Here is a 12,667-nt window from a genome sequence, read left to right on the forward strand (position 1 = left end):
TTAAACGAGAAAAACATGCAGCCAAGAATACTGAACAAGCAAGATTGTCCTTCAGAATAGAAGAGATAAAGACAGATTTAGACAGAAACTAAAAGAATTTGTGAGTAATAAACTGCCTGAAAGAAATATTAAAGGGGATTCTGGAAGTGGAGAGCTCCAAATTAACATAGGCCAGAAAGGAACAGAGACAATCTACAGAAACAGAGACTGTACAAGTAATAAAATAGCACTAAATTCCTCTCAATAGTTACTCTGAATGTAAATGAGCTAAAAACTCTAGTCAAAAGGCACTTGGTATCAGATTGAATAAAGAAGACCCGTTCATATGTTGTCTATAAGAGACTCATTTTATTTTATTTTATTTTTTATTTATTTTTTTTTAAGATTTTATTTTTTTATTTACTTGACAGAGAGAGATCACAAGCAGGCAGAGAGGCAGGCAGAGAGAGAGGAGGAAGCAGGCTCCCTGCTGAGCAGAGAGCCCGATGCGGGGCTCAATCCCAGGACCCTGAGATCATGACCTGAGCCGAAGGCAGCGGCTTAATCCACTGAGCCACCTAGGCGCCCCTATAAGAGACTCATTTTAGACCTAAAGACTCCTCCAGATTGAAAGTGGGTAGGGGGAGAGCCATTTATCATGCTAATGGACATCAAAAGAAAGTGGGGGTAACCATCCTATCAGACAAATCAGACTTTAAACCAATGACTGTAGTAAGGGATGTAGAGGGACACTATCATAATTAAAGGGTCTATTTAAGATCTAACAATTGTAAATATTTATGCTTCTAACTTGGGAGAAGCCAATTACATAAATCAATAACAAAATTAAACACCTTAACAATATAATAGGGGACTTCACCCCACTCACAGCAATGAACAGATCATCAAAGCAGAAGATCAACAACAAAATAAGGGCTTTGAATGAGACACTGGACCAGAAGGACTTCACAGATATATTCAGAGTATTCCATCCTAAAGCAACAATATATTCTGAGTGCACTTAGAATATTCTCCAGAATAGATCACATATTCGGTCACAAATCAGGCCTCAACAAGTACAAAAAGATGGAGATCATACTATGCATATTTTCAGACCACAATACCTTTAAACTTGAACTCACAACAGGAAATTTGCAAGGAACTCAAATACTTGGAGATTAAAGATCATTCCACTAAAAAAAAAATGAATGGATCAATAAAGAAATTGAAGAATTAAAGTTCATGGAAACAAATTGAAAACACAACTGTTCAAAACCTTTTGGGATGCAGCAATGGCAGTCCTAAGAGGAAAGTGCATAGCAACACCAGCTTTTCTCAAATTAGAAAAGTCTCAAATATGTAAGCTGACCTTCCACCTACAGGAGCTAGAAAAAGAATAGCAAGTAAAGCCTAAACCCAGCAGAGCAGAATTAGTGAAGATTAGAGCAGAAGTTGATGAAATAGAAGCTAGAAGAACAGTAGAATAGATTAATGGAACTAAGAGTTGGTTCTTTGAAAGAATAAGATTGATAAACCCCTGGCCAGATTTACCAAAAAAAAAAAAAAAAAAAAAAAAAAAAAAAAGAGAGAGAGAAAGGATCAAAAAATAAATAAAGAAAGAAAGAGGCTCTCCTGACCAACACCCAGGAAATACAATTTTAAGAACATATTATGAGAACTATATGCTAACAAATTAGGCAATCTGGAAGAAATGGATGCATTCCTAGAAACTTATAAACTACTAAAACTGAAACAGGAAGAAATAGAAAACCTGAACAGAACCAGCAAGGAAATTAAATGAGAAATCAAAAATCTCACAACACACAAGAATAGTCCAGGGCCAGATGGCTTCCCAGGAGAATTCTACCAAACATTTAAAGAACTAATACCTTTTCTTCTGAAGCGGTTTCAAAAAATAGAAAGGGAAGGAAAACTTCCCAACTCTTTCTGGTGCCAGCATTACCTCAATCCAAAAACCAGACAAAGAGCCCACTAACAATTAGAACAATATCTCTGATGAACATAGATACAAAAATTCTCACTAAGATACTAGCCAAGAAGATCCAATAGCACATTAAAATGGTTATTCACTATGACCTAGTGGGATTTACTTCTGGGCTGCAAGAGTGGTTCAATATTCACAAATCAATCAACATGATACATCACATTGATAAAAGGACAAGAACCACATGATCCTCTGAATTAATGCAGAAAAAAGCATTTGACAAAGTAAAACATCCTTTCTTGATTTACACTATTCAGTGTTGGGATAGAGGGAACATATCTCAATATCATAAAAGCCATATATGAAAAGCCCACAGTGACTATCCTTCTCAATGGGGAGAAACTGAGAGCTTTTCCCCTAAGGTCAGGAACATGGCAGGGATGCCCATTCTCACCACTGTTCAACATCATACTAGAAGTCTTAGCTTCAGCAATCAGACAATAAAAAGAAATAAAAGACATCTGAATTGGCAAAGAAATCAAACTCTCTTCACAGATGATATATACTTTATGTGGAAAACCTAACAGACTCCACCCTAAAATTGCTAGAACTCACACAGGAAATCAACATGGCAGGATATAAAATTAATGCACAGAAATTAGTTTCATTTCTATACATAACGATGAGACAGAAGAAAGAAATTAAGGAATTGATCCCATTTGCAATTGCTCCCAAACCCAGAGGAAACTAGGAATAAACCTAATCAAAGAGGCAAGGGATCTGTACTCACAATAGCCAAACTGTGGAAAGAGCAGAGATGTCCTTCAACAAATGGATAAAGATTATGGATATGTATACAATGGAATATTACTCAGCCATCAGGGTGAATACATACCATTTACATCCACATAGATGGAACTGGAGGGTATTATGCTGAGTGAAATGTCTTTCTCTGATTTACATGGTTTCATTCATGTGGAAGATAAGAAACAGTGCAGAGGATCATGTAAGGGAGGGAAAACTGAATGACAAGTCATCAGAGGAAAACCACGAGAGACCCTTAACTATAAGAAACTGAGTTGCTGAAGGGGTGGTGAGTTGGGTGATGGGCAATAAAGAGGACATGCGTTGTGAAGAGCACTGGGCACTGTATACAACTGAATTATTGAACTCTACATCTGAGATTAACATACTACATGTTGGCTAATTAAATCGAAATTAAAAAAAAACTGGTGTAAATTTTTTTTGTTTTGTTTTCAGGTCTGAAGTTTAGTAATTCCTAAGTAGATAGGATGTGGAATAAACAGCATCTTGTAATCTTGTCTAGTTCTTTGAAATCAAGTTCTCATCCCAAAGAACCTCAACTTCTGAAACAGCACAAGTGGAAAGCTTCTAGATCACAAAGTTCTTGGCATATTATCTTAATAAAGAATTTCTAGGAGACTCCAGAATGATGCTGTCCAAGAGACACATGAGAAACAAAGTACAAACCACATACTATAATCCTAAGTGTTATAGTAACTCCATTAAACTGAATTTTAACCCAATAGATAAAATATATTTCAACATGTAATAAAAGAAAAAAAAAAGCTTATATTTTGATACTTCCTAGAGTTTAGTATGCATTTTAAAATTATAGCACATCCGGGGCGCCTGGGTGGCTCAGTGGGTTAAAGCCTCTGCCTTCGGCTCAGGTCATGATCCCAGGGTCCTGGGATTGAGCCCCACATCAGGCTCTCTGCTCCGCAGGGAGCCTGCTTCCTCCTCTCTCTCTGCCTGCCTCTCAGCCTACTTCTGATCTCTCTCTGTGTCAAATAAATAAAATCTTTAAAAAAAAAATAAAAAAAAATTACAGCACATCCCCAATCAGACTAGCCCTGTCTAAAGTGTTCAGTGTCTAGGGCTGTTCGGTTGCAACAGATGAAAGGTATTTGGTTGGGGGCGGGGAGGGCGGTGTCCTACTATCCCTCTTCAACTTATCTTAGAGAGGTATTGTTCTAAGATGACCTGTGTAGAATGCAGTTTCAGTATTGCTGTCGGTTGACTGTAAACTTTTGAAGAAGGAAATTCCCAGGAACCAACACCTGGAGCCATTTAAGCTGTTTACTTGGACTTTGTCAGAATGATTGCCTTTGTGTTTAACATGATCCTACAGTAGCTCGATGGCCATCTTCCACACCCCTAGCAAGCACTTTATTGGATTATTGCTGACAAACTTTGTTCTGGAATCTTCAATGCCATGTATATCCAAACCACACAGGCTAAAGCTTAGTTTAGTAACTCACAGCTAGTCTAAGTACAGGATACTGGAAAAAGACCACATATAGCTCTTATCTTTTGAGTATTTTCTAATTAGTGGTATTCTAAAGAGACCAAGTACTCAAGCATTTAATATCTAACTTACCAGAGCCTCTACTCTTTACTACAATCCCAGGACTCCAGCATACATACCAAGAGTTTATTCACTGTGGGAGAAACTGTCTTTTACTGTGCTGAATGACATTCCAGTTAGGCTGAATGCTCTTCAGTGATGGTCTGTTACCGGAACTGTTTTAAGCCAACTGAAGTATAGACTTAACCTAATAGATGGGTTAGGTGGGGACTTACCAGGACTGGAGATGATGTGCCTGTATAAGGACCAATGTAAATGGATATCAAACTGACTTAAGTTTTCCAGAGAGTAGGGGGAATCCTTATAACACAACTACTCAACACTTTCAAAGTAAACTGATTGCATCTGGATTGGAATTTAGTACTACTGGCCTAGTTTCCCCCCAGGCATTCACATTCTTGGAGGCATCTACGTCTGCCAAGGGGAAGCTATTGTACTGAGAGTTGTAGAGAAGTGCTGATGTATTGGGAAGGTAGAAGAGAGGAGAGTGTCTCCTTCCTTAGACCTATGTCAGAAAGCTGTGGTGAGGCTGAGCCCCAGGTTGAAGGGGGGCAGCTATAGGGTCAAGATGTCTGGTGTATGGAAGCAGGGCAGTAACCTCACTTAAGAACCATAGCTGCATTCTCACATAGTGAAATGAAGAGAATGCAGGTCTCCTTGGCACATCTAGAAGGTGGGAAGTTGTTAAGCCAGTAGCACTTCCCTCAGGAGCTTTTGGGCAGTTGACATATATAAGGCCAGAGCAGAACTGGAACCAACTTTTTCATGAGCCTGAGGCCCAGAAATGATAGGGTGCTCTGGGGGAGGTCTTGCTATTGTGGGGGTGGTGGTGATGGTAGATGTAAGCCAAAAAAACTGTATTTGATGTTATCCTGTTCAGTCACAGAGGGCTAAATCATGAGAGGAGCAATTGGGATTTCCTGTTTTAGAGGCATACCACTTCAAATAGTACACAATGTAAAGCTATAATATCTGAGCAGTTATAGAATAGAAGCAGAGTCAGGGTCTTTACTGTGTGCTAATTAAGGAAATACTTCATAATTGGTAAAAAGCCATCCACTTGCTAAGACTGCAAGTCCCTTAGTGATGCTAGCCAACAGCAGCCCCAAAGTTGAGAAATGGGAGCCTAAGCAATGTCAATGTGGTTGTTGATTGTCCAGGTGGCTGCTACTGAGATCTGTGGGGCACGTGCAGCATCTGCCTGATTCTTCAGAGCTTCCCAGCATTGTGGAGAAGAGGGGGATGCTTGTGGTGTTTCTATATCTTAGGCTACTTTAAAATTTAGACCTCAGGTTGATGGCTAACATGCAGATATGTCTCGTAGCATCTTGTGTGCAGACAACCCAAACATCCTTGAGCTGCAACAAAACTTTGGAGGCCTAATCATTCATCAGAGAAGTTGACCTACCGGTATTAGCTCTTGTTGAATCATAGCTGGGGGTAGCATCTCTAAGCTGGTAGCTATACTATAAAACTCATTAAAAGACTTGGAGTTACTAAAATGTTTTGGAATAACTTAAGAATTGGCACTACTACTATACAATATCCCTGATTTCATTGCTAAATATTGTTGAAAATTTTTCCTACTTAAGAATTCTACCTTAAGCCTCTATGTGTTTGCTGTTCCATTATATATTCGAGGAAGCTGGGATCCCATTTATGTTGTCACGTGTTGATAATTCTGTTTCACCTGGAAGCTCGGGTGCTTTGTCCTCACTGCTGCATCTCTGGATTTCTTGAGATTAAGAGTCAACAAGTACAGTCTGTGGTTTTGGCACAGCTTCTAATTTATGCACAACAAACTGTACAATAATTAAAGCATTTTCTCAGAGTTCTTAACCAGTTAGCTTATAGAATAGGCTGGGCCAGCTTTTAAGTAGGAGCCAGTAGTGATGCAAGAGTGGTTTGCTTCACCTTGTGGGCCTCTAGGAGTTAGGCTTTGGAGAGACAAGTAATCCTTCATGTAGAAACTGGAAAGGTTTTTACTTAAAAAACCTTGTCCAGTTACCTTAACCTGCTTTTACTGGCAATTGTTGTTTTTACAGGCCACACTTTCTTTGTTCTTTTGAACTACTTAGAAAAGTTCAAATCTCCTAGAATAATAGTGGTTCCTTCTACCCAGTCTTAAGGTGAATATCCGTATTCTCCCCAAGCTAAGCTTTGGCCACTATTCCAGCAATAAACATTTGTCTAGGAGAAGTCTGCAAATTCCAACCAGTCTTGACCTAATGTAACAAGATTACTTTGGAAGACCACATCCAAGAGACTGGTCACAGATCTGACTCAGGATGAAGGCAGTTCTTAGAGACTTAATCTTAGGTAACAGCCCTTGACTATTGAAACAGAACCAGTCTTGATATAAATGCTTAAATACAATAGACAAAGGCCCTAGGCATGGGGAAATGGACCAGTATTTGACTTGACTCAACACTTTTAACCTGTTCTACTGCCAGCTGTCAAATATCAAGTTTGTCACCATTAGGTAATGCTAACAGATGAAGTCCAGTCAACGTCTCTCCCTGTCCAAAGAATCTACAGGATTAAGTGGCAAATGATCTTGTCTGGTAACAAAGCTTCCTCCAATAGATACTCTAAATTATAGCTGTGATTCGCAGGGTTTTTCCCTTAAAGTTTTCAAACCTGAAAGCCTGGAAATGTATTTTTCAGGGTTTGTTTTCATTTATGATCAGATGCTGAAAGGACTGCCTGAATCTTGGCGACCTGGTTGGTAGTTGGCATATCCTTAGTACTAATAATTGGAATTAATAGACCTCCCTGTTTAGAAGGGAGTTTGGAAGTTTCCTGAAGTGCTGCCTGTTGCCTACTTTCCTGTTCTCCTCTCATCCCCCTCATTTGTTGGAATTATGGAATTGGGCATTTTAAAATGCTTATTTGAAAGGTTCCTCTCTCAGGGGTGAGGAAGATTTATCAGATCGCTTGATGAGCTTGATAGGATGACTAAATGCCATGGAAACCCCAATCTAGACAACATAGGTATTATTCAAAACGTTAGAAATTCAAGTCGAGGAAGCCAGGTTTGTGTCTATTCAGTGTTCTTCAAAGTGAATACTTCATGAACGTGGCTTCTGTTCATTTCTTCCTGCTGGGTTGAGTGTGACCCATAACTGGCAGTTATTCTGCTTTTGTGGTCAACTTAAAGCAGATCTTTAAGCAGATCCTTTTGTTTGGGTTATTCTGTATACTCTGGTTACATTCTCATGTCTCCATACTAGTTATGCTCTTGCTCAACTTTCTACCACTTTTGGGCTACTCTTACGTTCATTTTATTCTCAATCCATTTTACCATTTGCTTTAAACTTTAGTGGATATTGAGGATTCTGGTTCCCCCTTTTTTCCTTAGGTTATCAAGAATTTTCAGTCTATATAAATGTTCATTGCTCAAACATGTAGAACCTGGTCATGGTTATGTGAACAGTACATCAGGGTCATGACTGACTATATAAAACATGTGCAGATATGGACAAGGCATAATAGCAACAGTAGCTAAGACATCATACTATTCTGAATGTTTTACATGTTTTGGTTCGGAGTGGCTTCATTTTATAGAGAAAAGTCTGAGGCCTGGAGGTTGTTACTTTCTCAATCTCTCAACCTGGGAAATTGTTCATCTTGGGTAAGGTGTCTTTATGTATACAGTTAAACTACCCTTACAATGACTTGCTATAATGTACTGATAGAACAAACATTTCATCAAATGCTTTGTGTTATAGTTAAGTGTTAGGTAACATATAAATAGTAAAAATCTCTAAGCCAAAACTACACCTTATCAAGTGGTTGCCATTCCTACCTTGCTCAGCAGGAAGCTAGACATCTTTTTTTTTTTTTTTTAAAGATTTTTTATTTATTTATTTGACAGAGAGAAATCACAGGTAGGCAGAGAGGCAGGCAGAGAGAGAGGAGGAAGCAGGCTCCCTGCTGAGCAGAAAGCCCGACTCGGGGCCCGAACCCAGGACCTGGGATCATGACCTGAGCCGAAGGCAGCGGCTTAACCCACTGAGCCACCCAGGCGCCCCGGAAGCTAGACATCTTAAGGGACTTGTCACTTCCTGTATGTCTTATCTGCTTACCCAGCTCCTGGGTACACTGACTCAAATGTCAACCATGGGTAACATGGGGCATCTACCATTATGTGAATGGAAGCTTTTGCTGTGGCAAGATGACTGATTAAATGTCATGAGCTTAGTCATGTACACATTTGCTTCAGACTAAATGACCAAATAGACTTAAAAAATGTGGTATAAATCTGTCATAAACACTTGGAATGTATTTTTCCATCTTTTCCCATTTTTGTGGCCTAACTCTAGTAGATCTTTCTGGGTTGTCCTAATAAACTAAAATCATTTAAGGGCTGCTGCTTGATACATGTATGCGCTTAATTCTATGTAATAGTAAAATCTAGATTGATGTAACAGACTACCTATGTGATTCAGTGAAACAATCTACCTGTCATCTGATAAACTAGAACTGATGCAGAAATCTTCCTCTGAGGTATTCCAACAGTCAGTTTCTACTTCTACTAACTTACCGGAGAAGGCATGCATGTACTGGCCAACTGCCAGTTAAATGAATCTCAATTACTCAGTCCTAGGTAGTTACCAGCTTTTATAGGTGAGGCTCAGAGGCTAACTGTCTGAAGCCTCCCTTGTAAGAGGTGCTGGGATTTGAGCCCTATGTCTGGTCCAAAGCAAGATATTAGCTCTGTTACATGCAGAGGGGATAGGATGGTTGTGGAAATGCTTCCTTCAGCCTCTGACTCCCTGTACTGTCCACTGCTTCTATTCTTCTTGAACGGGTGGTTAACACCTTTGTTATCCCAAGCAACCAACTTATTCTACTCACCTTGTCTTCTGTTTGGCTGTTCAGCTATGCATACTTCAGTACTATTAAGACAGTTGTGCATCTTCATGGGGACCTCCAGACCTCTCTGACCCCTTTGCTTTATCTGAATATTTGAGCTGCTGCTTTTATCTCCTTGTTAACTTGACTTCTTTCCCAAGGAACAATCTTAAAGGCTTTATCTGTCATGCCTTTCTGATAAACCTCAATCCTGTCTGAATCTAAGGGTCTAGTCTGTCCTAACACTGTGAAGGTAGAGCTTGGATGAATTCTTAAAGACGATGGCAGATTTACACCTCTAAGCTTACAACCGAATTTGGATTCTCCCCATTGCTGAATATCACAGAAGGAAGGTGAGAGAAGGAAGAAAGATGAGTGAGAATTATTAGGCAATCTTAAGCTTAGACTCCCCTTGTGCCCTCTCCCTGTCCCCTGCCCCACCAAAACCAGGTAACTTTTGCTTAATTTTTGTAACAGAAATTTCCCCATTGCCTTCAGAGATTATAAACAAGTTGGTAAAATGTGACATTAATAACCATAAATCAATGTGGTACGGGAATCGAAGTTGGTGTGTTGGTCTTTATGCTCACCGATTCTTGCTTGTTAAACTCACCAACCTAAGTAAGAGGGGTTGCACCCACTGACTTCCTTCTCCTTTCTGAATCTCTGGTATCTGATTGTTGGAGGCTAAGTCCTGGGTCTGTCCCTAAGCAGCAGGGACACTAGAAGGGAACCCTTGCAGTGGCAAAACTCAAAGTGAAATTCTCAAATGGTTCAAGAGATTTTAGGCATCTATGAACGTGATAGTTCTACAACTATGTCGAATGACTTGTCCTAGGAGGGCTTTGGTGACTGTTTCTAACCAGGTCAGCAGACAGCTGAGGCTCATCTGTTCTCTGGAAGGTTGTATGAAATTGAGAACAGGTGTCTTAGGGTAGACACCTACTAAAGTGTTTCATTATATCTCTGCCCCTGTGGTAAAGCATTCCCTCTTTAAAGTGGCAGTGTCCACCCTGGAAACCCCAAATTTTCCAAGCAATTTAGCAAAAGCAGTCATGGTTTCACAACTTAGTCAAGCTCTCCTCTTTTTCCTGGTTGTTAAGTGCCCCCTGTTGGAAGATGGGTTAAAAGCTCTAACTGGTGATAGTGCCCTGTATGCTTAAATAGCAAGATCCTGCGTGTTGAAAGGACCAAGGCTCCACAAACACGAGGGTATGGTGTTAGACTCTATTGGTTCACTCCCTGTGGCATTTGCCTTGATATGTATTTGCCATAATCTTTGTTTGGGCTTTTTCCAATCTGGGTCTCTTATCCCAGGGTAATGCTTTTTAGAGTTGGTGTCAGTATTTATAAATGCCATTCCTCCATTTCTCCCTGTCAAGGCTAGTTGTTTTGTCTGTATTTGCTGAAATTTGAGAATGGGTAGGGTTGGAACTTTTAGACTGGTTCAGACCCTGAATGCTGGCTTCTGGTATTATCAAAGGAAAAGATTTCTTCCAACAGCTATCTTCTGATTTTTAGGTAGAAGCTTTTGAGCCTGGGCTTAATGGGATGGCAGGAGTAAAATGGCTAATGTTCTGGTAGTAATAACTTATCAAAGAAATTATAAGGCTGGGTGTCCCAGACATTCTGAGATATACAATTGGATGTCAGGTCAGTTTGTTTCTAATCTGTCACAGGCCAACACTTCATAGAATATAGTGAAAAAACCAGAAAACCAATCTCTAGTAGGCCTGATAGATACAGAATTATATTTTGAAAACACTCAAAGGGGAAGAAATAAAAACTTTATATTGACTCTTTAAAATAATTGACTCAGGGGAGCCTTGGTGGCTCAGTCAGTTAAGTGCCTGCCTCTTGGTTTTGGCTCAGGTCATAATCTCAGGGTGGTGAGATTGAGCCCCAAGGTAGCCTCTGTGCTGAGTGTGGAGCCTGCTTGAGGTTCTCTTCCTCTGCCCACCCCTTCCCCGCCCCACTCAGGTGCATGCATGCAGTCTCTATCTAAAAAAAATATTAAAGTGACTCAGAATTCTCCTTCCTCTGCCATTTTGTTCAGGTCCTCAATGACATCCCCCCCTCCCAAAAAAGTTTTACCAACTCCTTGGGCATCACTGAGCCCAGTCTAGTTGACACATGTAAGTAGCTATGCCAGTAGTTTACACCTGGGGAGTGCATTATGTGCAGATCATTTTGCTGTTCCACATTCAGAGATGCACCATGGTCCATAGGTTAAAGGTCTGAACTCCAGATTTAAACTGTCTGGTTTGAAATCTTGACTGACTATTCTCTGTTAATTACTAGTATGTAATCTGAGCAAGTTAGTTCACTTGTCAGTGCCTCAATTTCCTCATCTGTAAATAGTACCGATCTCTTTTTAAAAATTATTACTTTTATTAACATACAATGTATTATTTGCCCCAGGGGTACAGGTCTGTGAATTGTCTGGCTTACACACTTCACAGCACTCACCATATCACATACACTCCCCAATGTCCATAACCCACCATCCTCTCCATACCTGCCCTCCCCCCCAGCAACTCTCAGTTTGTTTTGTGATATTAAGAGTTTCTTACAGTTTGTCTCCCTCCCCAGTCCCATCTTGTTTCATTTTTTTCCTTCCCTACCCACCAACCCCCCCAGTCTGCCTCTCAGCTTCCTCATATCAGGGAGATCCTATGATAATTGTCTTTCTCTGTTGACTTATTTCACTCAGCATAATACCCTCTAGTTCCATCCACGTCGTTGCAAATGGCAAGATTTCATTTCTTTTGATGGCTGCATAGTATTCCATTGTATATATATACCACCTCTTCTTTATTCACTCATCTGTTGATGGACATCTAGATTCTTTCCATAGTTTGGCTATTGTGGACATTGCTGCTATAAACATTCAGGTGCACGGGCCCCTTTGGATCACTATATTTGTATCTTTAGGGTAAATACCCAGTAGTGCGATTGCTGGGTCATAGGGTAGCTCTATTTTCAACTTTCTGAGGAACCTCCTTGCTGTTTTCCAGAGTGGCTGCACCAGCTTGCATTCCCACAGTGTGTAGGAGGGTTCCCCTTTCTCTGCATCTTTACCAACATCTGTCGTTTCCTGACTTGTTAATTTTAGCCATTCTGACTGGTGTGAGGTGGTATCTCATTGTGGTTTTGATTTGTATTTCCCTGATGCCAAGTGATGTGGAGCACTTTTTCATGTGTCTGTTGGCCATCTGGACGTTTTCTTTTTTTCTTTTTTTTTTTTTAAAGATTTTATTCATTTCATTTGACAGAGATCACAAGTAGGCAGAGAGGCAGGCAGAGAGAGAGAGGAGGAAGCAGGCTCCCTGCTGAGCAGAGAGCCCAATGCGGGGCTCGATCCCAGGACCCTGGGATCATGACCTGAGCCGAAAGCAGAGGCTTTAACCCACTGAGCCACCCAGGCGCCCCCATCTGGACGTTTTCTTTGCAGAAATGTCTGTTCCTGTCTTCTGCCCATTTCTTGATAGGAT

The sequence above is a fragment of the Lutra lutra genome, chromosome 2 (genome assembly GCF_902655055.1).
Source record: "Lutra lutra chromosome 2, mLutLut1.2, whole genome shotgun sequence".
In the NCBI taxonomy this organism is placed as follows: Eukaryota; Metazoa; Chordata; class Mammalia; order Carnivora; family Mustelidae; genus Lutra; species Lutra lutra.